This window comes from Dendropsophus ebraccatus, chromosome 4 (assembly GCF_027789765.1).
Source record: "Dendropsophus ebraccatus isolate aDenEbr1 chromosome 4, aDenEbr1.pat, whole genome shotgun sequence".
Lineage (NCBI taxonomy): Eukaryota > Metazoa > Chordata > Amphibia > Anura > Hylidae > Dendropsophus > Dendropsophus ebraccatus.
Genome location: NC_091457.1, coordinates 20683890 through 20711635, shown reverse-complemented (window position 1 = coordinate 20711635; position 27746 = coordinate 20683890). Strand labels below are relative to the sequence as shown.

Genomic DNA, 27746 nt, shown 5'->3' with positions numbered 1-27746 from the left:
TTTGTTTTTTACATGGGAGCTGCATAGCAGGGAGGTGCCTATTTTATATGGCTATAGTACAAAGGGAGCCTGGCTGGCTATGTTGTGTAGGGACTGCACAGAGGGGCCAGTATAATGTAATAATGTACTGGCCTTTTACTATGTGGGTGTGCTGCACTGGGGGCCTATACTATATACTGTATTGGCATACTATACTGTATGTGGGTACAGTAGGGCCCTATGCAGGCTCAGAGGGGGGTTTAATACTATGTGGGGGTAGCGAGGAGGAACTCAATAGATGGGAGTACAGGGGCCCAAACTACTATAGAAGAGGGGCCTATTACTATGTGGGAACACAGCACAGAGGAGGTCTATATGGGATACAGAGGGGGCCTGATACTAAAATACTATATGGGGGGGGGGGTGCAGAGGGGCCAGACTACTATTTGGAGGCACAAACTGAGCCTAACTGCTTATACAGGGACACAGAGGAAGCACAGTTACAATTTGAAGCAATACACTTGGGGAATTTTTATATAGATGTGGGTGATGCTGGAGTGAGGAGCCTAAAATGTTTGTCTGGCAGATCCTGTGGAGACAAGTCATGGCCAGAGAGAACTTCATGGTAGCCGAGCCAGACGGAGAGGAAAAGTAAAAGTGAACAACTTGAGAAAAAACATCACTTGCAATCCATGCAGAGAAGACGCCTCATGTGAGTGACAGAATGTAACTGCACTATAATCACTTATATGGTCTGCAGAACCTTGGTACAGTTAGGATCTACTATTATATGGTCACTGCTTGTTGCTATTACTATTGGTAATATGTCTTTATATAGTGGATTTTATTCAGTATCAGTATGGTGGTATTAGTCATTATATGATGGTAATGGTCATGGTGCGGAGGTATTATTTGTTACTTGTATACTGGTATTATTGGTAATATTGGTCTTTGTTTACTGGTTATGCTTAGTAACAGTGTGGAGGTAACATGTATGGTCATAATACTTCCTCCTTGTATACTGGTATTATTGGTAGTATTAGTCTCTGTATACTGGGTTTTGTCGGTAACATGTATTGTGATATTTGCTTCCTGTATACTGGTGTTATTTGGTAGCTGTGACTGTTATTTCAGAAATATACAGTGTTATCATGCAGAGAAAATTGTCTTATATAGGTTAATATTATATATTTCTTTTTATTTTATTTTTTTTTGTATATCCCAAATTTTTCCCTGAGGCCCTACACTTGTGATCGCTGCTGTAGCTGCATTGATATATAGATATGCGAGAGATCGATTAGCGATAGTTATGTGACAGATGAATAGATATGATAGAGATATATAGGAGATAGATAGATAGGAGATAGATGATAAGGATGAGATAGGTAGGTAGAAAGATAGATACTGTATGAAACAGATATCCAGCAGCTCTTTGATATCTTTGATTGCATATAAATTTACGATCCCAATATGACAATACAACTCTTCCAAAAACAGCACCTGCCCTTAGGTTATGTGTGGCATTACAACTTGGCTCCATTCACTTCAATGGAACTGAGCTGCAATACCACACCCAAATTGAGGAGGAGAGTGGCATTATTTCTAGAAGTAAGCAGCCATGTTTTTTCCCATTTAAAGGGAATCTACGAGGTCCGTACCAGGTATGGAGTTGTAGATCCCGGAAAACAGGTGTGGGGGAGATAAAAGTGGCATGAGCTTTAGTGCAGTTTACACTTTTATAATAATCCTTTTAATTACCTGCTTAAGTGTCATGACTACAGCTGCAGTGCTGCCCTGTATTAGTCAGAACAGGAGGTGCTGCTGTGGCTCGCCTCCACCTCTGTGACACTTCAGCTGGTAATAAAAAGAAGGATTTTAAAAGTTCAGACTGGACTAAAGGTCCTGTCACTTATATCTACCTCCCCCCAACACACACCCCTAAAACAAAAACATCAAATTCACAGCAGATTATGTTATCTTTATTATTATGTGTTGATGGCGGGGTTCACATATTTAAGGGAGTAGTGAGGAACTAGGCCGATTGAAGCAGAATTCGCTGCAACGTGTATTCTACACCGCTATCCATAATATATCTGGGAGAATATGGTATGTGGGCTGCTGAGGTTAGAGTGCCAGGGCTGATTTTTAGTCCCAGTCAGGCCCTGGTTTACGGACATGCTTCATGGACATCCCCAGCCCCTATTCTCTGTACATAACTTCTATTAAAAAATCTCAAGTCTTTTAGTATATATCAGCTGCTGTATGTCCTGCAGCATGTGCCGTATTATTATCACTCTTAACACTATATATATATATATATATATATATATATATATATATATTATTATTTATAAAAACAAACTATTAAAGAAAATATGATTTTATTTTTTTGTATATTTCCAGTGACTGGCAGCAGTAAGAGGAAAGTCGCTGGTTACTGTGGCATCTAGATGGTAAAAGCCGTGTGCCAGTTACTTCCAGTGTCCAAACAGCCTCAGTGACAGAACTGGGTAGAGACTTGCTGTAATGTCATCCATGGGGCCATCTGCGGCCTCTGAGGCTACAATGAGGCTACACTGGTATATTCTGCCATAGACAAACTGTAAGAGGGAATACACATAGTATTACAGCATACTGACCAATGCATAGTCCAGGCCTCTAAGGCCGTGTTCCCCAACTCCAGTCCTCAAGGACCAATAACAGGACAGCTTTTATTATATCAGAGCTCATCAGTATTTGTAAGCTGAGCTGTGATTGGTTACTATGGACAATAAGGAGAATCTCACTATAAGATGGCTGATAAATCTCCCCAATGGTTTTCTATCACCTATACATGTAGAGTCAGTCCTAGTGGGAACCAAAGTGAAGCCGCCATTATACTACTTGTAATCCATATCCCTATAGCCCATAGAGGTGAATGGGATCACTCACTGATCACATGACCAGTGCCATGCATGCGGCCAGGGCAGCTGAGATGTTATCAGTGACTGTTGCTAGGAGACAGAGAGAGTTGTTTACTGGACCAAGGCAGAGCGCCAACATGGAGGACCAGGAGGAGATTGTGAAGAGAAAGGCAGCGAGGAAGAGGAGAAGACTCATCTTGGACTCATCGGATGGTGAGAAGACTTCAGTGACGAGCCAAGGGAGGAAGAGGAGACGGGAAACCTTGGGCTCTGAGAAGACACCAAGATGCACCGTGGACTCATCGGACGATGAGAAGACTTCATTGAAGAGCCAGCGGAGGAGGAAGAGGAGCTCTGAGAAGTCCAACCATGGAGAGACCAGACAGGAAAAGAAGGAAGACATGGCGAAGAAGAGAGGGCTCATCTTGGACTCATCGGACGATGAGAAGACTTCATTGAAGAGCCAGCGGAGGAGGAAGAGGAGCTCTGAGAAGTCCAACCATGGAGAGGCCAGACAGGAGAAGAAGGAAGACATGGCGGGGAAGAGACAGGCCAAGAAGAGGCACATCCTGGATTCTGCAGTGGAAGAGAAGAAGCCGCCAATGAAGAACCAGAAGAAAGAAGAAAAGCAGGAAGACCAGGCCGGCTCAGGTACACCCCTATATGTACACGTATGTATGTATATGCCTGGGACATATGGGGGTTATCATGTACTCAGCACATGATGGCTATGTTCCCAGTACAGGATCATAGTGGGGACTGGCGGCTTTTTCGTAACAGTGATCATGATGTTATGAGACGGCCGCCATTCCTATCTATGGTCCTGTAGTGGGCACATGGCCTATATGACTCAGCTATAATATGTGGGGGGGGTTACTATGCTGAATGTTTCTAAACTATTGCTCCAATTTCTCCAATACACCGGCCACACTGCCACCAGATTACTTATGTATTTTACAAAAAGATGAGGCCTAAGGTAAAGAAGTGTGGCCTAAGGTAAAGAGGTGTGGCCTAAAGTAAAGAGGTGTGGCCTATGGTAAAGAGGTGTGGGCTAAGGTAAAGAGGTGTGGCCTGTAATATACCATAGAGTCCCCACATTGTGACAGTAAGTTATTATGTGATGTATAGATGGTACACAGCGTTTCCTGCAGTATAACTTTTGTTATTTGTTGATATAAATCATTGGCTCAATCATTTTTTGCTTTTCTATATGTTACAATGTGTGACCCTGAAATGCCGTCCTTTCTGCTAGCAGCCCACTGGATGGCTAAACAGAGAAGGAGCAGGGACGTAGATTTGAATACATTATAATAAATAAGTTATACTAAATATTTTGAAACTATCTATCCTCCGGCTCCGGCTCCTTGTGCAAATTCAAAGGTTCACTCTGGTGAAATGCTTTTTCTTTTAGATCAACTGATATTAGAAAGTTTAAAAGATTTGTAATTTACATTTATATGAAAATCTCCAGTCTTCCAGTACTTATCAGCTGCTGTATGTCCTGCAGAAAGTGGTGTATTCTTTCCAGTGTGACACAGTGCTCTCTGCTGCCACCTCTGTCCATGTCAGAAACTGTCCAGAGCAGGAGCAAATCCCACATAGAAATCCTTTCCTGCTCTGGACAGTTCCTGACATGGACAGAGGTGGCAGCAGAGAGCACTGTGTCAGACTGGAAAGAATTCACCACTTTCTGCAGGACATACAGCAGCTGTTAAGTACTGGAAGACTGAAGATTTTTAAATAGAAGTAACTTACAAATCTGTAGAACTTTCTGACATCAGTTGATTTGAAAACTTTCTTTTTAGCCAGAGTTCCCCTTTAATGTTACAGGTTCCCATCAAAACAGAAGAGGGCAGTGGAGCATCAGGATAATAGGGGCAAAGCCTAGCGGCTGACACCGCACTACTGATACCGGCAGTAGCGTAATTTGGTGGGGGCAGAGGGGGCGGATGTTCCCGGGCCCACACAGGCAGGGGGCCCACTGAAGATTTCGCCAGTTAATGCTGACCACAAAAGCTATTGCTTTTGCAGACAGACTTAACAAATGTTTATTGGTCACTTAGTGTTCCTGGGAGGCCCACACGGATACCGAATGTTGTGTCTGACTAGCTATATGCGCTTGTATGTGAGGAGAAGATACTGTTGAATGCAGCAGGGTGATTGACAAGGAGAGGAGAGCATTGGCTCTCCACCCTGCCAATAACTGTTGTGGCCACAAGAGGCTGTTCCCTCCCTTACAGCTGTGGGACATAGATGATGTCACTTGTGTGCTCACAGAGCAGGGAGAGAGTTGACATCAGAAGACTACAGTACTGCAACCGCACAGCAGGTAAGTAAGGTTTTTTTCCCCTTAGTTATAGAGGTGGAGACCTATGTGGGTGGGTGGGGCTAACTCCTAGGAAGGATTTCATATATAGGGGTTGGGGTATGGGATGTCCTGGCTAACTTAAAAGGGTATACCTAATTTGAAGGAACAGTACAGTCTACTTACAGTGGTGGTGGTGGTGTCTAACCACCAGGAGCATTACCAGGTAGATTACTGCTGGGAAAGGGGGTGGCCACATGGGGAATACATACCAGGGGGATTACCTAGATGAGATGGTGCTGGAGGGGATGCCTACATGGAGGATACTACATGGAGGTCTAAATACTAGATAGATGCACAGAGGGGTAGCTAACTTCTATACGAGGGCACAGAGGGCCCTAACTAGTACTACATGGAAACAGAGGAAAATAATAACTATATTGGGGCACAGATGGCCTAACTACAGAGGGACCTCAATACTATATGGGGAAGCACAGGGAGGGTCTATCTTCTATATGGAGGAACAAGGGGGATAATCTACAATGTTAGGGTATAGATGGTGGGCTTTTTACAATATGAGAGCATAGTGGGACCCTGCAAACTATATGAGGGCTAAAATTGGGTCTAAATACTACATGGAGGCATCAATTGGCTGCTCTCATATACCCTGTACACCAGGATTAGTGGTGCTGATTTCTCCTACATTTTTCATGTATTGTTTCTATGGATTTATAAAGTAATTATTCCTTTTAGTTATGTTGCAGTCTGGCTTTTTTGTATACAGGTTATTTAAAATAGTTGCCTTGAACTGCATGGGACTATTTATTATTACCCAGAATTGTACTATACATTTACTCTACTACTTTGTACTGTGGGTATCCCCTTTGGGTGTTGCTAATTTGGTCATTGCCCATCAGCTATGGTGTAGTCCTTATGCTGCCCAATAGATATTAGACAGATAGATATAAAAAAAAAGAGATAGAAGAATGGATGGATGGCTAGATAGAAAACAGAAACAGCACCATAGCTTCCCCTATGTTGTGTGTGGTATCACAACTTGGTTGTAATCTCTTTTAGTGGAACTGAGCTGCACTACCACATCCAAGCTTTGGAGGTGAGTGACGCTGTTTCTGGAAAAAAAAGACAGCTATGTTTTAGCAATGCTGGATAACCCCTTTATTTTTTACATGGTTATATATGTGAGATGTAAAAAGTCTTTTCCACTGTTCTCAGTCCCTGTTCACTATGAATAATGTGGTAGGTAATACCCTATATTATTCAGAAAGCATTGTCATCTGCTGAGGTTCCCTATGGGTAACATACTGTAATGGGTGGGGGGCCCACTGAGACTCACTCGCCCCCCCTAGGCGGAACCCCTAGCTACGCCCCTGGATACCGGGCAGATGTAACACATAAGATTGGAGGTTACTGATGGATAGATGAGACGCTCCGGTCCTGCTGCTCCCCCTCATGACTGTCAGAATCCTACAGCGGCTGCTGTGTGACCAGGAATCCCCTTCTCTATGCATCTCACTGAGACTCCCATCCAGTATCTCATAGAGAAGCCATGGAGAAGGAGACCTGGGATCACACAGCCGTCACTCCGGGAATCACACAGACACAACAAGGCTTAAAAGTTGCATCAAAATTGGGAAAAGGGCAAAAATGTCAATTTCTTTATTGTAGATTTTAAATCTTTGTCTTCAGTAAATCTTGTTGGCGCCTCCCGCTCCCATGTGTTACGTCTGTTTTACCCCTCAGTGACAGAACAAATTGTAGCTTTGAAAAAGTAGTTTTTCCACTTTTCTTAACCCCATTCACACTGCAATAAAAGTAATATAGTATGTTATATTGCTCCGGTTGTTACAATTGTGGGAATAACAAATACTGGTTGTGGGGGGATTTAAAAATCTCCAGTCTTCCAGTACTTATCAGCTGCTGTATGTCCTGCAGTGGTGTATTCTTTCCAATCTGACACAGTGCTCTCTGCTGCCACCTCTGTCCATGTCAGGAACTGTCCAGAGTAGCAGCAAATCCCCATAGAAAACCTCTCCTGCTCTGGACAGTTCCTGACATGGACAGGGGTGGCAGCATAGAGCACTGTGTCAGACTGGAAAGAAAACACCACTTCCTGTAGGACATACAGCAGCTGATAAGTACTGTAATACTATCGTTTTAAAAAAATATATTTTGAATCATTTTTAACATATTTATGATACAAACACGATGGACGGGAAATCCCACCGTAATGGTAAGGTGACAGTATATGCCAACCGGCTCAACGTAGGCCGGAAGCGACACAATAATTAATGAAAATAAAAACATGTTACATCAAGGAGACCCAAAAATGTCTGGAGAGGGGTCATGTGACTAGACCATGTACCAGGTCCGTGCATCTGGCATTACAGTTAGGGCAGGCCTCAATGCGCTCCGGGTTCGCTGGAGTCCTGGGGAGGGTAAACCCATAGGTTGTGTGATGCATGATTTTATACTGAGATTCCCTCCAGGTCTCATTTATCACTGCCTTACGCACTGCCAGCCAGCCATCTATTATGGGTTTAGTGAGGTCCTCTTTATCAAAGTAGGACTCCCAGTATTTAAAAACATGCCATGTCTCAAGCTTGGTGACTTGCTGTCTAAGGGCCCAATAAAGGTAAGATAGAGAGTGTATAGGCACTTCCACTCTAATAGCATCTTCTATAAAGTTCGACTTGAAGAAGGAATTGAAATCCCTACATCGTGCCCGTAGAAAGGATGTCACCTGGTTGTATAACAAAAAATGGCCCGAGCCCAGAGAATATGTTGCCTGTAATTCAGCAAACCCAAGATATCTATGTTCATGGTCGTGGAGGATGTGGGAGACTTTAGTGATGCCCTTTTGCGTCCATTACTGGGAAAACCTATTACTCGCCTCTTTCCGCAGTTCAGGGTGGGACCAAATTGGCATACCTCTGCCGATTGCATATGGTAATTTCATATCCCCTAGGCATGTCTTCCATGCAATAATAGTGTCCGCAACAGGGTACATCTCTTAATGGGGGGGGGGGGGGGGGATAGCCGGCAGTTTAGTATATAATAAAGCCGGAAGCGGCCAGGGGGTTGCCATCGCCTCCTCCAACTTCACATTAGTGAAAGCTCCTCCACCCCTCATCCAGTCTATCCCATGCCTGAGCAGACATGCCAGGTTATAGCGCCGAATGTCCGGGAAGTTCAATCCCCCCCGATCCCGAAACAAGACCAATTTTTTTTTTTTTAAAGATTTTATTTAAATTTTGCATATAGAAATCATACATAAGCAAAAACAAAGACGGGCACAGTCCGCCCTGTATATTCTGCGGGGGTGTACGCCCACAGGGAACCGCAAGAATACATATGGACATAATATTGGATAACCCAACCAAGAGGCAACAATAGGTATGTAACATCCCAAAAAAACCAAGCTGCCTGCACATACGTGCGGCTACAAAGCTGGGGGCGAACAGAGCGTACAAAACACACATACTCAATCACTCACTCACAAGACAAAGACATACCACCCACACACACCGCGGCACCCACCTCCCCCCTCCATCATGGACCACAAATAAATTTAATCATCCACTGTGACATCAAGCATGAGCCAGTGAATCCAGATTTTTTTGAACTTCCTAGGGCACTTACGGTGTTCATACAAGGCCTCATATAGGGGGACGTACATGTTAACTAGCTGTTTCCATCGGGTCAAGGGGGGGGCATCGGGACATTTCCACTCCATCGCTATAATTTTCTTAGCACAGAATAGAAGAAAACGTATGAACACCCTGTAATATTTGTTTTGCGTGATTTCGTTGATAATACCCAGTAAGCAGACCTCAGGAGTGCAGACTAGCGGAAAGTCAAAGTGGTCGGACAGAAATTGCAGTATCAAGCGCCAAAAGGCCTGAATTTTAGGGCATGACCACACTGCATGCATAAAGGTACCAACCTCAGCCTGGCATTTGAAACAGGTATCCGAAACAGATGCCCCCATCTTCCTGAGCCTCTCCGGGGTATAGTACGTTCTCATCAGGAAGCGAAATTGAATCAATCGGTCCCGGGCACTAACTACCGTAGGATAATATGTGCCCACCACTTCCTTCCACTGCCGATCGCTCAGAGAAGGGATATCCACCACCCACCTCTCGTAGGCCCTCCGGAATGGGGAGGTATCCTCCCGACACAACAGTAGGTAGCTATGGGTTAGGGTTTTGTCAAGATCTGGTGAGCCCAGCAGCTCCTCAGCCGGAGTGAACTCCAGGGGGACCGTGAGGCTACCAAACTGAGCCTGGACAGCATGTCGTAGTTGAAGATAATGAAAAAAGGCTGTGCGAGGTATCCCATATAGTTCACACACGGCAGAGAAGGAGCGGAACACACCGTCTGAGGAGAAAAGATGGGACAGGTAACGGACCCCATGTTTACCCCAGAGGGAAGCTCCCGGAAGGCCAACGAGTTCTGGCAGATGAGGATTTAGCCACAAAGGCGTGCAAGGGGAAAAAGACGCTGAGGGCGTTCGCTTTTGCACCGTCGCCCACACCCTCTGCACCGTGGCCAGAGGAGGACGCCAAGATGCAGAGGGGGTATACCTATACAAAGTGTTTGCCAAACCCTCATAGGATCCCACCATTGCCCCAGCCAGTGCCACCGCCGCGTTTCTGAGGTCCAGGTCCAGCCACCAGTTTGCATAGACCAATTGGGAGGCCAAAAAATAGAGATACATGTTGGGAGCTGCCAGACCCCCCTGATGCCTGGGCGCTAGGAGGTGCGCATAACCTATTCTAGGAGACCTGCCCTGCCAGTAGAAGAATCTCAGAATCTTATCCAGATCCGCAAAGAACTTTGTAGGGAGGAAAATAGGGGAGACATGAAACAGGTAAAGGAACTTAGGCAAGAAGATCATTTTAAAGATGTTGATTCTACTCAGTAATGACAGCGGAAGCGATCCCCATTTCTGTAGGCGGAGATCGGTTGCTGACAGGAGAGGAGTTAAATTTAGGGGCAGATAACTATCTAAAGAGGCTGTGACCTCCACACCTAGGTAACGGAACTGGCGGGCCGGGAGGCCAACGGGCAGGGGGAGGGAAAGCGCCAGGGGCATCAACACCGATTTGGACCAGTTCACAACTAGACCAGATATACGGCTAAAGTCTTGTATGGAGGACATTAGGGCAAGGAGGGAAGGGCCCACATCCGCCAGGTACACCAGGGCATAGTCTGCATACAACGACACCTTTTCAACTATCGAACCCCTCTGGAGGCCACGGATGGAGGGTGAGGCCCGGATGGTCGCTGCCAGCGGCTCCATGGCAATGGCAAAGAGCAGCGGCGATAGCGGGCATCCCTGCCGAGTCCCCCGCCCCAGAGAGAAAGAAGTGGAGATATCCATATTGGTGCGTATCCTAGCCGTGGGTTCAGTATACAGTAATCGGACCCAAGCCCGGAACCTCGGACCAAATCGCATTCTGCCAAGAAGAGACCACAGATAGGGCCACTCGACCGAGTCGAATGCCTTGTGTATGTCTAGGCTAAGGACATACCCAGGAATTGCATCTGATACACTGGCAGCGATGTTCATAAATAAGCGGGAAATATTAACATCAGTAGCTCTTCTCGGCATGAACCCGGTCTGGTCAGGATGGATCACTGAATGTGCTACACCGTTCAGCCGCATCGCAAGCACCTTAGCCAGGATTTTGACATCTACTGTGAGAAGCGAGATAGGCCTGTATGAGGATGGGGATAGTGGATCTTTGTCCGGTTTTAGGAGTAGAACGATCAGGGCCTCACGAAGGGAGCTCGGAAGGCGGCCTACCTCCAAGGAGTTATTATACATATTAAGGAGATGTGGGGCCACCGTCCCAGCATTATTTTTGTACCAATCTATGACTATACCGTCTGTACCCGGTGTTTTCCCCAAGGGCATAGACTTAATCGCCTCCGTTATCTCCTCCTCGTAAGGGGGGCCTCAAGAGCTTCCACCTGCGAGGAAGTCAGGGTCTCTAAGGGGACTTGATCTAGAAAGGCAGCCCTGGCCGAAGAGTCGTCCGGGCAGTGGGGAGAATATAGGTCACAATAAAAGGCCCTGTAAACCAAGTTAATGAGTGAGGGGTCGGCCACCAAATCCCCACGGTCGTTAAGGACACAGGGGATGGAAGCCACCGGGCGTTCCGCTCTCGCCAGGTATGCCAAGAGCCTACCATTCTTGTCACCAAACTCAAACATGGCTGCCTCTGTAGCAAAAAGTTTTTTCCTGGTGCTTTCTTTTTGCAGGATCAGAAGGTCCCTCTGGGCCCTAGCCCATTCCCTCCTTTTGTCCTCTGCCCCAGTAGCGGCCACCACCGGTTCAAGAGAGGCTATGAGGGAGGTCAGAGAGGCCTCCTGTGCTCGGTATATAGATTTTTGGGTGGTGACCCCAGTAACGTATGCCCCTCTGATGGTTGCCTTATAAGCGTCCCATTGAATTAACGGATCCGGGAAATCGGAATTATGCTCCCAATAAGTGGAGTGAGCTACCGACATCGTCTCCTGAACCGCCTCTGAGGTCAACCACCCGGGTTGCATTCGCCACAGTCTGGAAGTGGAAGGGGTAGAAAGCTTAAGAGAGACTAATAAAGCCGAGTGGTCTGAGATTCCCCTACTGGTATAGGACACCTCCCCTATGCGGGGTAGTAAATCAGGTGAGGCAAAAGCCAGGTCAATCCTAGAAAAGGTGCCATGTACTTGCGAGAAGTACGAGTATTTTACCGTCTGAGGGAACCTCCAGCGCCAAACATCCTTTAAATGGAGGGCAGCGCTCCAGGCATTGAGATGGGATGAGGCCGGATCCACACCACTTGTCCGGTCCATACTAGGGTCAGGGACTGCATTAAAGTCTCCAACAACCATGACAGGATCTGCAGGGAAAGAAGCCAGATGAGAAGACACATCATCCAGGAGCGACCCAGAGAAGGGCGGGGGAACATATAGCGCAACTAGAGTAAATGACAGAGACACACATGAACAGTGGAGAATTACATATCGACCAAACTGATCACAAACCACCCGGGAGACAGACAGGGGCAGGGCCTTAGAGATTAGCACTGAGATACCCCTAGAGGATGTAGTATACGTGGCATGGTACCCTTTGGCAATCCAAGCTCTCTTCAAGGCTAATGTTTTCTGTCCGACCACATGAGTCTCCTGTAAACAAATAATATTGGGGGAGTGCTGTTTCACAAAGTTTAGTACCAGGGCTCGTTTAAACTTAGAGTTGAGGCCCCTAACGTTCCAGCTAAGAATTTTGAGGGACGCCATCATACTTGCTAAAAAAGAGGGGGGGGGGGGGTAGCGTCGACCGAAGGGGGAAGCAGTACCGCCGTACACACCACCAGACATTCCACACAACTAACAGGACAGACAGAGGACAAACACAAACCGAGAAACAAGCAAAGAACAGAAACATCCTAGTCAACCTGACTGGGAACCCAACTCCCTGTCTAACACTATATAACTAGCAGTGCAGACCTTAGACCCTAACTAAAGCAACGCGCGGAACTGGCTACCGCCTAAGCCGAGCTAATGTGCTAACACCCACACCTAGTCCTCCTCCCCCCCCCCCCCCCTGACCAAACCAACCCCCCCCCCCCCCCCCCCAAAAGGGTTTGAACATCTAAAACTAGAACCATTAACTAGAGACCCGACATTTATGCAGTAGGTACAGGTAGACCCGGGTAATCAGGGCAGGGGGCCGTCAAGAACAAACCAGGCCCGAGTCCTCAGTCCGGAGGATGAGCATGTGGAGCCGCCTCCACCCACTCCAGGGCTGTAGACGGGGACATGAAGAACTTCGTGGTGTCGCCATCCACCACTCTGAGGCGAGCGGGATACATCATAGAGTATTTGTACCCTTTGGCTCGAAGTTTGGTGCGGACCTCCGTGAATTGCGTGCGTTGCTTCCGTATTTCTACGGAGAAATCCGGATAGAAGGATACTCTATGGTTATCCACAAGAACTTCGCCTTTTAGTCGGACCGCTCGTAGGATGGCATCTCGATCACGATAGTGGAGCAGTTTAATCAGGAATGGTCTAGGGGGGGCACCCGGCTGCGGGGGCCTGGTGGGGATGCGGTGGGCACGCTCGATCGTGAAGAATTCAGAGAAAGTCTCAGCAGGTAAATTTTGACGCAGCCACTGTTCAGTGAAAGCCACAGGATCCGCACCCTCCGTTTTCTCCGGGAGCCCCACAATACGCACATTGTTTCTACGCAGCCTGTTCTCAAAGTCTTCAGCACGGGCCATGACAACCTTCACCTGCCGTTGCAGATCCACAATTTGCGCAGGAATGGGACGGACAGTATCTTCAACCTCCGAGACCCTCCTTTCCACCTCAGAGGTTCTCTCTCTAATCTTTTGGGTTTCATGTCTGAGGATAACGAAGTCTTGGCGAAGCTCGTCCACCTTGGAGACTAGCATTGATTGACAAGTGTTTATCGCAGCCAGGATTTCTGAGAATTTCCCGTCGATTGCCGTGGTCGAGTATTGGGAGCGCTCCGGGGAGTGCAGTCTGGGTGGGCTGGGGGAGCCTTCAAAACAGGACTCACGGCTTTCAGGAGAGACATCTCTGCGGTGATCTGCAGACCTGGAGAATCGTTCAAGTTGTTTGGCCGCCTGAGCAGCACGCGGGCTGCGTGACCCTGAGGCCCCGTCCATTTCCTCAGGCCCAGAGTCCCCGTCAGATGGAGGACGGGAGGGAATCACTTGGGACGCCTTCCCCTTTTTGCTTTTAGTGGGGTTGTTGCCCCCCCTGGAGCCTCCCATAATTTCCTCACCGGGGATGGACACCGCCGGTGCACAGCGTGGGGGCAGCTGACTACGGAGATGTGTACACCGCACAGCAGTTTGTTCAGAGGCGGGCAGGAAAGCGAGGCCAAAGGTCCAATATGGGCTCCTCACCACCCGGAAACCAGGGACTCCTACCTTTAGGTGTAAAAGGGACACAGTCACTTGGCGTAGGGCAGGTAGGGGGAGTACAGCATGAGCCCCAGTTCGTATATCTCGCAGATCAGCTGCCTAAGGTTCTCCCTTTTAGGGTGCAGTAACTAGTGGTTCTCCTCTGCAAAAGTATCAGGTGGATAGGCACCCAGGAAGAGGCAGGCAGGGATACTCAGTTCAGACCCCAGCATTCACACTCCCCAGCACTTCAGCGAACACCAGCAGGTGCAGGAAGACAGGGGGAACAAGTCTCACGTCGGAGGAGATCAGCAGAGACCCTCAGCTCCGTATGATCCAGCAGCTGCAGGGTGATTGGAGGAGAGCTATCACGTGGCCAAGATGGCGCCCGCAGCTACAGAGGACGGCGGAGAAGCCCGCCAGAGCAGCCCGCCCGCTCGCGGCGTCCCGGACACACCAGCCGGCCCCAGAGGCAACAGGGCCGTGAGGAACGTCCGTCCGTGACCGTCCGGCTCCACCGCGGTAAGGGGAACCCCTCGGTCCAGTCAGGGATGGCAGGCCAGAGGGCGCGTGTAGTGCGCGGAGTGCGCTGAGGGCAGGAGGGGAGGGGGGCAGATTCACTCACTCCCTCGCTGCTGTCCGGCGGGTCTTCCGGGGTTCACCCCGCTCCTAGGGGCCACCAGGAGAGGCAGGAGGGGGAGCCATCACAACCGGGCCGTCAGCGGCGGTACGTCCGAGCGGCCTCCATACATCTGCCACGCCGAGGCTCCGGGGTCCGATCTAGGCCTCAGGCTCTGGGAGGCACCAAACAGGAGGCAGACACTATCTGGGACTGCCCGAAGGATCTCGGGGGTCTCTCGGTCCTTTGGGGGTCCAACGGGGTCGGGAGGGAAGCTTTGCAGGATATCTAAACAGGGTAATAAACCAGGGGATGCAGGAGCTCTTGTGAGGCACGTCTACCTCAGCCGGCCATCAAACCACGCCCCCAACAAGACCAATTTTTTAAGGGCTACGCATATAAATTTTGTAAATGCCGAATTAATTTGTTTTATGTCCCGATGCTTAAAGGGGTATTCCGGGAAAAATCAATAAATTAGCTATGGAAAGGGTTAACCAAGGTTAACCCTTTCCTAATATACTTCCCAGTCATTTATTGGCCCCCCAAGGAGATCTCCGGTCTGGTCACGTGAGCTGCGACTCGCGAATCCTCTTCTTCCGGTTCGGTGAAGTCACCATACCCGGCCGGCGTCTAGCTTTCCTCCTTCTTAGCAGCAGAGCACTGAACCCTTACTGGCTGGCTAGCGTGTAGCCAATCAGGGTTTAGTGCTCTGCGTCCCACCACGCTCCAGGTCCCCTGAGCCTGCTGTACCAGGGGTTGTGGGGGCTCAGTGCCGGTCACCAGTGACATGGGCTGGGCCGGCGTCAGCACTGTGTGATGGGTCCCTGCATCCAACATCACCCCCCCCCCCCCCCCCCCCCCGTATGTCAGCGATGCCGACCGTGTCCCGGGAGGGGATGCAGCGTACTTCATTCATAACTACCAGACACCCAGAGCGGAGCGGAGCTATGAATGAAGTAATGCCGCCCGCCGCATCCCTTCCCCTTCCGGGACTCAGGGTCAGCATCGCTGACACCCAGGAGGGAAGTCCTGCAGAGTGGTGGTGATCCCCTCCCCCGGCCCCCCCTCCCTGTGTGATCTCAAAGATCTCTCACCCCCACCCCCCGGAGTGTGCTGCCACGAATCCACGGTGGGGGGAGATGAAATAAGTAAAATCAGACCCCAGATCAGCCCCCCTAGTGCCCCAGTCACTAACCCCCCTCCCCGCGGCAGCCATCAGATCCAAGATAGCCGCCACCATCACTGTGAACAAACTAATGTCTGTTCACAGTGATCAAAAAAGAAAAATGAATGAAAGCCCCATGCTCTCCGCTACCCCCCTGTGGGATCCCGGTACAAGCGATCAGCAGTATATACTATATACCGCTGATCGCTTGTGCCATGTGCCGCCGGCACTTTTTATCCCCTGTCACCATAAATGATTGGTGACAGGGGATAAAAAGTGATACCCACTGCAGATTATCTATAAGGACTTTAGTTTATCCGTAACCACCCCAGATTGTCTGTAACCACCCCAGATTGTCTGTAACCACCCCAGATTGTCCGTAACCACCCCAGATTGTCTGTAACCACCCCAGATTGTCTGTAACCACCCCAGATTGTCTGTAACTAACCCAAGTTTCTTGTAACCACCCCAGGTTGCCTCTAACCACCCCAGGTTGCCTCTAACCACCCCAGGTTGCCGTAAACACCCCACGTTGCCCATAACCACCCCATGTTTCCCGTAACCACAGCAGGTTGCCTGTAACCACCCTAGATTGTCCGTATCCACCCCAGGTTGCCTGTAACTACCCCAGGTTGCCTGTAACTACTCCAGGTTGCCCGTCACCACCCCATGTTGACCGTAACCACCTCCAGATTTACCAGAACCACCCCAGACTGTCCGTAACCACCTCCAGATTACCCGTAACCACCCCACATTACCTGTAATCTAATTTTTTTTATTGTACTTTAGTAACTGCGCTATTCTAATAACTATTACTAGCTGCGGTTTTGCTCCAGCAAATTGGCACTCCTTCCCTTCTGAGCCCCGCTGTGTGCCCATACAGTGGTTTATACCCACATATGGGGTACCGTTGTACTCAGGAGAACTTGCGTTACAGATTTTGGGGTACATTTTTTCTCCTGTTCCTTGTGAAATTTTGAAACTTCAAACTAAACCAACATATTATTGGAAAAAATGGAGTTTTTCATTATTACTGGCCAATTTTGAATACTTTCCTCTAATACCTGTGGGGTCAAAATGCTCATCCTACCCCAAGATGAATTCTTTGAGGGGTATACTTTCCAAAATGGGGTGACTTTTTTGGGGGGGTTCTATTCTGTAGACATTACAGGGGCACTGCAAACGCACCCGACACTCAGAAACTTCTTCAGAAAAATCTGCACGGAAAATGCTAATTAGCGCTCCTTCCTTTCTGAGCCCGGCTGGGTGCCCATACAGTGGTTTATGCCCACATCTGGGGTACCGTTCTACTCAGGAGAACCTGCTTTACATATATTGGGGTAAGTTTTCTCCCCTGTTCCTCGTGAAATTGATAAATTTCAAACTAAAGGAACATATTATTGGAAAAATTTGAGTTTTTCATTTTTACTGTCTACTTTTGAATACTTTCCTCTAATACCTGTGGCTTCAAAATGCTCACCACACCCCAAAATGAATTCTTTGAGGGGTGCACTTTCCATAATGGGGTGACTTATGGCAAGATTTTACTCCACTGGCAATACAGGGGCTCTGCAAACACACCTGGCGCTCAGAAACTACTTCAGAAAAATCTGCACGGAAAATGCTAATTGGCACTCCTTCCCTTCTGAGCCCCGCTGTGTGCCCACTGTGTGCCCACAGAATAAAGAGGACATATCGGTAATGTGACTTAGTAACTAATTTATGTCATACGACTATCTTTTTTTAGAAGCAGAGAATTTCAAAGTTCATAAAATGCAAATTTTTTTAATTTTTCATGATATTTTGATGTTTTTCACAAAAAACACACAAAGTAGTGACCAAATTTTGCCACTTAATTAAAGTTCCATATGTAACGAAAAAATATTCTCAGAATCGCTAGCATATGTTAAAGCATCACTGAGCTATAAGCGCATAAAGTGAGACCGGTCAGATTTTGAAAAATGAGCCTGGTCATTAACCCCTTCACGTCAGCCATCTGTATATATACGTTCCTATTGCACATGCCCCGTGCAGTAGGAATGTACATATACGTTCCTGACTGACAGGGGCTTTGTGATGAGAACAGGATCGCTGCAGGGACAGCGATCCCGCTCTCATCTGTGTACAGCACCGGAGATAATGAGGATCAGCGGCGATTCCGCAGCTGACCCCCATTAACCCCTTAGTGACCGCCGAAACGGCGGTCACTAATGGGCCGGTGCCGCCGCTGTATTTCATCTCCCCCCACCGTGAATCCACGGTGGGGGGAGATGAAATAAGTAAAAATCAGACCCCAGATCAGCCCCCTAGTGCCCCAGTCACTAACCCCCCCTCCCGCGGCGGCCATCGGATCCAAGATGGCCGCCGCGATCACTGTGAACAGACTAATGTCTGTTCACAGTGATCAAAAAAGAAAAATGAATGAAAGCCCCATGCTCTCCGCCACCGGAGGTAGCGGAGAGCATGGGGCAGTCATCGGGACCCCCCCTGTGGGGTCCCAATACAAGCGATCAGCGGTATATACTATATACCGCTGATCGCTTGTGCCATGTGCCGCCGGCACTTTTTATCCCCTGTCACCATGAATGATTGGTGACAGGGGATAAAAAGTGATGTCCCCCCACCCCCCAAGTCGCCCCCCACCCCCCCTGTCACCCCCGTCCCCCAGTCACCCTCCCTTCCCCATATACTCACCGGATCCACGGAGCTCCTTCCTCTTCGGTGTCCTGGCTGGTTATGAAGTGCGCATGCGCTCCACAACCAGCCAAGCTCTGAAAATTTAAAGTGACAGAGACCAATTTGGTCTCTGTCACTGAACTATGATTACTGTGATAGAAAATATCACAGTAATCATAGTAATACAGTGAAAATGAATGTATAAAGTACAAAAAGTGACAAACATACAAAAAAATAAAACACACACTTTTTATTATAGTAATAATTACAGTTTACTCCCAAATTACCCCTAACCCCCCCCCCCAGATTACCCGTAACCACCGCAGGTTGCCCGTAACCACCGCACGTTGCCCGTAACCACCCCAGGTTCTCCGTAATCACGACAGATTGCACGTAACCCCCCAGATTACCCGTAACCACCGCACGTTGCCCATAACCACCGCACGTTGCCCGTAACCACCGCACGTTGCCTGTAACCACCACACATTGCCAGTGACCCCCTCCAGATTGTCCGTAATCACCCCAGATTGCCTGTAACCACCCCAAATTACATGTAACCACCCCAGATTAGCTATAAGCACTTCACTCTATCCGTAACAATTCTAGATTGTCTGTAACCCCTCCAGGTTGCCCCTAACCACCGCAGGTTGGGCATAACCACCCCAGATTGCCCGTAATCATGCCAGATTACATGTAACCCCCCAGATTGCACGCAACCACCGCAGGTTGCCTCTGACCACCGCACGTCGCCTCTGACCACCGCACGTCGCCTCTGACCACCGCACGTCGCCTATGACCACCGCACGTCGCCTATGACCACCGCACGTCGCCTATGACCACCGCACCTTGCATCTGACCACCGCACCTTGCCTCTGAACACTGCACCTTGCCTCTAACCACCCCAAATTGCCAGTGACCCCCTCCAGATTGCCCGTAACCACGCCAGATTACAGGTACCCACCTCAGATTACCTATTACCACTTCAGTTTATCCGTAACCACAGCAGGTTGCCTGTAACCACCCCAGATTGTCCGCAACCACCCCAGATTGTCCGTAACCACAGCAGGTTGCCGGTAACCATACCAGATTGTCTGTAACCACAGCAGGTTGTCCGTATTCACCCCACGTTGCCCATAACCACCCCAGGTTGCCTCTAACCACCCCAGGTTGCCTCTAACCACACCAGGTTGCCTCTAACCACACCAGGTTGCCTCTAACCACACCAGGTTGCCTGTGACCACCCCATGTTGACCGTATCCACTCCAGATTATCCGTAACCACCCCAGATTACCCGTAACCACCCCAGATTACCCGAAACCACCCCAGACTGCCCGTAACCACCTCAGACTGCCCGTAACCACCTCAGACTGCCCGTAACCACCTCAGACTGCCCGTAACCACCTCAGACTGCCCGTAACCACCTCTAGATTACCCGGAACCACCCCTGGTTGCCCGTAACCACCCCACATTAGCTGTAATCTAATTTTTTTTATTGTATTTTAGTAACTGCGCTATTCTAATAACTGTTACTAGCTGCGGTTTTGCTCCAGCAAATTGGCGCTCCTTCCCTTCTGAGCCCGGCTGTGTGCCCATACAGTGGTTTATGCCCACATATGGGGTACCGTTCTACTCAGGAGACCCTGCGTTACAGATTTTGGGGTGAATTTTCTCTCCTGTTCCTCGTGAAATTGAGAAATTTCCAACTAAAGGAACATATTATTGGAAAAATTCGAGTTTTTCATTTTTACTGTCTACTTTTGAATACTTTCCTCTAATACCTGTGGGGTCAAAATGCTCACCACACACCAAAATGAATTCTTTGAGGGGTGCACTTTCCAAAATGGGGTGACTTATGGCGAGATTTTACTCCGCTGGCACTACAGGGGCTTTGCAAACCCACCTGGCGCTCAGAAACTTCTTCAGCAAAATCTGCATTTAAAAAGCTAATTGGCGCTCCTTCCCTTCTGAGCCCCGCTGTGTGCCCATGCAGTGGTTTATGCTCACATATGAGGTACCGTTGTACTCATGAGAACCTGCGTTACAAATTTTGGGGTACTTTTTTTCTCTTTTTCCTCGTGAAATTGAAAAATTTCAAACTAAAGGAACATATTATTGGAAAAAATTTTAGTTTTTCATTTTTACTGTCTAATTTTGAATACTTTCCTCTAACACCTGTGGGGTCAAATTGCTCATCCTACCCCAAGATGAATTCTTTGAGGGGTGTACTTTCCAAAATGGGGTGACTTATGGGGTTTTTTATCTCTGCTGACACTACAGGGGCTCTGCAAATGCACCTGGCGCTCGGAAACTTCTTCAGCAAAATCTGCAATGGAAAAGCTAATTGGCGCTCCTTCCCTTCTGAGCCCTGCTGTGTGCCCATGCAGTGGTTTACGCCCACATATGGGGTACCGTAGTACTCAAGAGAACATGTGTTACAAATTTTGGGGTGCTTTTTCTCTCATGTTCCTTTTGAAAATGAGAAACTTTAATCTAAATGTATATATTATTGGAAAATTAAAATTTTTCATTTTTTTACAGCCTAATGGTGAATACTTTCCTCCAGCCCCTGTAGGGTTAAAATGCTCATTATACCCCTAGATTAATTCTTTAAGGTGTCTAGTTTCCAAAATGGGGTCACTTATGGGGGTTTCCAGTATACAAAACCTCCTAAATCAACTTAAAATAAGAACTGGTCCCTAAAAAAAATCAGTTTTGGAAACTTTCACGAAAATGTGGTAATTTGCTGATACATTTCTAACCCCCGTAACACCCTAAAAAAGTAAAATATGTTTATGAAATGAAGCCAGAATAAAGAGGACATATTGGTAATGTGACTTAGTAACTAATTTATGTAATACAACTTTCTTTTTTTAGAAGCAGAGAATTTCAAAGTTCATAAAATGCTAATTTTTTCAATTTTTCATGATATTTTGATGTTTTTCACAAAAAACACACAAAGTAGTGACCAAATTTTGCCACTAATATAAAGTGCCATATGTGACGAAAAAACAATCTCAGAATCGCTAGCATACGTTAAAGCATCACTGAGCTATAAGCGCATAAAGTGAGACAGGTCAGATTTTGAAAAATGAGCCTGGTCTTTTAGGTGCAAATAGGCTTGGTCTTGAAGGGGTTAAGACCCAAATAGGCTTGGTCTTGAAGGGGTTAACAAGGCCTTAAAATTCTCGTCTCTAGTGAGACCTACTGGAAATTTCCACAGAAAATCCGAGCCCTACAGGATGGATATCATGTAGTGTGAGGGCTAATGGGGCATGATCAGATATAACAAGATCTAAGATCTCAATTCGGTCCACCCTGGACAAGAAAGTTGGCGAGAGAAAGAGGTAATCTAGCCTTGACCATGAGTCATCTGGGTGGGAGTAATGAGTAAACTCACGGGCATCTGGATTAGACCATCTCCACATATCCTCCATTCCCACTGAAGATGACCAGGGGGATAAGATGGCGTCTCTCTGTCGGGGAGGAGCCAACTTGGTGTGATTCGATTTCCGATCTTCCGCATAGTTCATCACTGCATTAAACTCCCCCCCAACAATTTTATGGGGAACCCGGTGCTGAAGAACTAGGGTGGACAGAGAGAAAAAGAAGGCAGAGTTAGTATCATTGGGGCCATAAACATTTACTGCAAGAAATTCTTCCCCTGGTGTTTTGACATGAAGTGTACATATCCTCCCTTCGTCATCCGACCACTCATCCAATATCTCACAACTAAAAGCCTTGTTTACTAGGACCAGTACCCCGGCCTTTCTATCCACCGCTGCTGAGCCAAAGACCTGACCCACCCAATGTTTGTGCATTCTGAAAAAGTCTGAAGAATCTAAATGTGTTTCTTGTAAAAAGACAAGGTCCGGTGAAAACTTTTTCAGATGGCGCAATACCATTTGTCTCTTATGAGGGGACCGTAGCCCTTTTATATTCCATGAAATAATACAGACCATAAAAAGGAATAGAATTGCATTACCTCTGCACCCCTCCCCCAAACTTGTGAGACAGACCGTGAGCATCCCTCCCCCACCCCCCCATCCCAACAACCCAAAACTATAACAAATAACACAGTTAACATGACCATTTTACCCCACTCAGGGTGATATGTTGTCTCAGACCCTGAAAGCACGGGGTTAGGGATTTCGCTTTTTTCCAAGCTGTAGGGAACTGTACCCCAGCCGATTGACTACTGTCCAAACCACCCTCCACCCCGGGCCCCTATATAAGGGCTTGGCAATACGCCAGAGGAGTATGAAATCGCTAATTACCACGATATTCACTACTGTAGAAGAGGGAGAAGATACTAAACAGAATATCCGAGAGGAAGGAGAAGGGAGAGAAGAGAAAAAGAGAACAGGGAGGGGAAGGGCTAGACGGGAGAGCGGGGGAGGGGGGGGATGGAGGGAGGGAAGGAGGAGGAAGGGTATGGGGGGAACGAAGGGTGGAAGGGGGGAAAAGGAAGGGAAGGGGGAAGACAAGGAATGGGAAATAGATGAGTTAAGCTAGGAAGGTGCATTAGGATATGGGGGGACATTGGGAGGAACAGGGAACAAGGGAGGGAAACGGGGATAGGAGACAGGAAAAATGGTGGAGAGAGGCAAGTGGACCATATAGATATAAAAGGTAACCCCAGACAGCCAGCAGCAGATGGTAACAACTAGAATAGGAACAAAACATCTGGGACAAATGTTCTCGTCAGGGAGGATGTAAACCAAACAAGCCGGCAGCTCAATTATCTCCAGTCCATGTCCCTGAGGAATGCCAGACTGCCTGGCTGTCAACCTGGGTCCTTTTAACGGGTAAACGGTAGTGGAACGTAGTGTCATAGGAAGGATACCCGGAGCACTGTCTTCAGACTGGTGCCTCTACAGCCTCTTTGGTTCTTTGCTCCTGAGAAATCACCAAATATAAGTAGCCTCCGACCCTTGAGCAAAAGGACATCTCTCCTATTGCGGAAGGCCCGCTGAATGAGGACTTTGTCAGTAAAATCAAGGTACTTGACTATAACATGACGTGGTCTTTCTTTCTGGGTCAGTCCTGGCCGCACTCCTTTGTCTGGGCCCTGTCGAAGATCTGGCCCCAACCTGTGAGCTCTTTCAACCTTACATGGGTGAGTGATCCCCAACAGACCAGGAATGACGGTTTCACACAGGTGAATGAGGTCTCTCTGGCGCACCGATTCCGGGACCCCCACGAGCCGGAGGTTATTCCTCCTGGATCTGTTCTCTAGATCCTCCACTTTATCCCAAAGCCGCCTATTCTCAGTTTCCACAGCAAGGATCTTTGCTGACACAGAGTCCTCCTTGTCCTCCATGACATGCAGCCTCCCTTCAACCGCTGCCAATCTCCCACCCTGTGCTGCCAGCTCCCTCTGTACCTGTTGCAATGTGCTGGTGATCGCTGTAGACACCGATTCTTGCAGGCCAGGAGTGATCCTTTTGGCCACCTCCGCTGCCATGGCAGCATAGTTTATTGGCAGCGTGTCCATGTCCTCCTCTCCCCCGAGGACTCTCTCTCAGACCTGTCCTGTGAAGTAGCGCGGGATGAGGCGGGAGACGCCGCCATGTTGGAATCCCCTTTGTCCAGGCGCCGCGATTTTCTGCCTCCAGCTTGCGGCTGTGTGCCCTTTTTTTGTATATATCAGTCCATCGTAGTGGGGGGAATAAGGGGAGCCCCCCGAATCTTCCCTCTGATCGGTTGTGGGTGTGCGGGCTGCAGTCAGGCGGGACCCGGGAGCGGAGTGAGGCTGAGGCACGTCTTTACAGCATGGGGCCGGAACCGGAAGTCTGTAATACTATCTTTCTGGCACCAGTTTATTTCTCCGGAGTTCCCCTATAACTATAGAATGTAACATACTGGGGGGGGGGGGGGGGGGGGTATAAACCATTTGTGGCCTCAGTGCTGCTTTATCTTGTACGTCAGGAGCTGATAAAGTGATAATGTGAACACAGCCTCATAGTGATAGCAGTGCTGTATAATCTAGTACAGCGCCCCCAGAGATTGTCCCATCCCATATGTATAGTGTAACAGTATGCCATGGCCTCTGCCCCCTCACACACAGTAACATATAGCCAGACACTTATAGCAATAGATCTCTGTGCTTTGTGCGTCTGATAACTATGTCCCCATTTTGGATGGGACTACAACCCCCAGTATCTTCTATTATATTTCTCATTGGAAAAAGAAATTATAGGTCAAGGGGGTAATTCTTTTTCTTCTTCTTCTTTTTTTTATTCATACAATTCTATAATTTTATTAAAGAAAATGTAATTTTTACAGGTTTTTTTTTTTTACATATTTCTAGTGACTGGCAGCAGTAAGGGGGAAACATGGCCTCTCTGCTGCCCCCAGTGGTTGTGTTGGGAACTACAGCGTTTCAGAAGCCCTGGTCCCTGCAGTTAGATATCTGAGCTTTCCTTATTGTCTATTTTCCTGCATATTAGTACCAGAATAAACCTTCCATCTGGGGAAGCCGCCTGTCAGTAGCCGCAGCCGCAGGACAGAGAAGCAGAGGGACCAGTGACTGACAGCTCTCCCCGCTCGCTCTGCATCACTGTGTGGTGGCTGCAGCTCCTGACAGGCGGCTTCCCCAGATGTAATGTCTATTCTAATACTAAAATACAATGGAATAGACAATAAGGGGAGGATCAGTATATCTAATGCTGCACATAGCAGCGTCTGCAATATCTCACTGTGCCAGGACCAGAGCTTCTGAAGCATTTAGACCATTAATGCTGATAAGTGAATCAGGAAGTGTTGAAGTGGTAGCATCTCTTCATAGGGCGGGACTGAAACAGGTAGGCGATATTAGGTTCGGTAGTGGTATTAAAAGTTGGGATGTAGTCAGAAAGAAGTTTAAGATTGAGGAGCAGTATTGGTTTGAATTTAAAAGGTCTTAAATAAAGGTCTTAAGAATATTAATAATATCATATATAAGCCGCCTCTATTGATTAAAAAATTACAAGAAGGAACAATTAGGAAGAAAGAACTGGGTATTGGGGAGACTAGTAGGCAAAAATGGGAAAGTGAGGTAGGGGGACTTGAAGACTCTCAATGGGAGGGAATTGTAAGAAATATCAAGATGGTATCCAAGGCGGACTGTAATAGAATGGTTCAGTTTAATATAAATTATATCATTTATACTATACCCCCAAGTTTCTATATAAAATTAAGAAATGGAACGACAGCAGGTGCCCGAGATGTGGGGAGGAGGGAACGGGCACAGGACACATGCTGTGGTTTTGCAAGGCTATAAGGGAATATTGGGATCGGGAATGTGAATGTATCGTTAAGAGGGTGGGGGGGAATTTTGAGCTCGAACCTACATGCTAGGAGACACCTCTAAGCTGAGAACGAAACGGGGGGAAAGAATGAGCATACTTAGGCTCTTATTTCTTGCCAGGCTTGTTATTGTGAGACAATGGATGTCATCTGGTGCTCCGACCTTGGAATATGGGAAAAGATGTATTAAAATATATGAAGGGATTGATTAGTGTGAGGGAGGGATGGGGGAGAGAGGAGGTCGAGAAGGAAGGGGTTTTTGATATATTGTTATGGAATTGTTGATTTTTATAAGTGAAATTGTTATACTGGATAAATAATTAAATTAAAGACACTTGATGGTTCACGATCCAGATCTGGAGTGAGAGTATAGAGAGTGGTACCGTCGTGAGGACTGGGTTGTGTGTTGAGAGTAGAAAATGAGAAGAGTAGAAAGGAGGATGTCGTCAGAGTCCCAACCCAAGTAGTACTGTGCTCTGCTGGGAGGTCGGAGGTGTAAATACTTGAGAAGAGTGAGAGAGAATACTTGTGCCCGTGTTTTGACTTTTTTGTACATTTGAACACCTATTGCCCTACCAGTGTCAAGGGAACCCGTCCTAGTGGGTGACACAAGCCCCAGAACTTGTTACCTGCGATGAGAGAAATGCTGAGCGTTCCCTGCTTACACCTGCGCTGCGACATAGAGTTCATAGGCTTCTAGCAACTTTGCTCTATCAGTTCCTTTACTTTATATGGATAGTGTCCTGCACTGTGACTCTCCTTGTCCACAGCGTGGGTTGAGATGATCTCTGACTTGCTAGTGAAGGGTTTAACACTGCATAGTGTTGAGTGGAGTTAATTGAGAAGAAACTGTAGGTTGCATGTGCCTAGGTCTGCCTCTAACTGCACACTGAGACTGGGGACTTGGCAGAGGGCCAGGGCCCAACTGAACTGCTGTAGAGAGCGTTCTGGCTTGTGTCCTTCCTCTACAGAGTCTAGTGACAAAAGACACTACACTTTCTCTACCTATGTGACTTCCTATCTACAGCCCCGGTAAGGTGTGCTGTGAATGGGTGAAGAGTACATTAGTGAGAAGTAAAGAGAGAAATGATAAGATAGAAGAAGAAAGTACTTTCATTGGTCTATAGATCCATGTGACATATAAACAAACAATAACCCCTTCAGTACTACAGCTGTGAAATAACTGAATACACATACTTACAACAGTGACATCTTGTGGCAAAACTTTAACACTCTATCACCACTTCCACACAAAAAGTACAGGCTTTTACAAAGGTTGTAACTAGGGATGGTCCGAACCTGGTTCGGTTTGGGTTCGTACGAACCCGAACTCTCGGCAATGATTAATGCTGTCTGCCCGCTCCATGGAGAGGGTGGATACAGCGGGAGGACCGCCTGGAAAACTGAGATACAGCCCTAGTCATAGGCTGTATCCCAGTTTTCCAGGCGGTCCTCCCGCTGTATCCACCCGCTGCACGGAGCGGGCAGACAGCGGGAATCTGATGCCTAGAGCTCAGGTTCATACAAACCCGAACCTCGGCAGGTTCGGACCATCCCTAGTTGTAACCAATAGCAACACCAGTGGTGGGACACCACACATGGATACAACCACGCCAGGTCCGTACTGTGTAGAAGCCCTATTGGATCAGAATGGGGGTTGCATGCAGTATCGCCCCTGCATGGTCGTATCCATGGATACCTGAAATTCTTGCAGCAGAGTGGATGTTACGCTGATGGGCTGAGTGTACTCCATGACAGGTACACTATAGAGGTGTAAGCAGCCTGCAGGTAATGTGTATAATGGAAGATACAGGAGATTGCTACTCTAGTGCCCGAGCAAGTTATACCAAGAGATAACTCCCATCAT

At 47.7% G+C, this 27746-nt stretch overlaps 1 protein-coding gene across 1 annotated transcript in view; it reads left to right on the top strand.

The window, feature by feature from the left end:
• The first annotated feature begins 613 nt into the window (after positions 1 to 613).
• The window catches only part of LOC138789212 (protein kinase C delta type-like), a 29234-nt gene continuing 2101 nt past the window's right edge, over positions 614 to 27746 (top strand). The window contains exon 1 of the mRNA XM_069967821.1: positions 614 to 691. The gene's annotated coding sequence lies outside the window, so the exon portion shown is untranslated. The remainder of the gene's footprint in view (positions 692 to 27746) is intronic.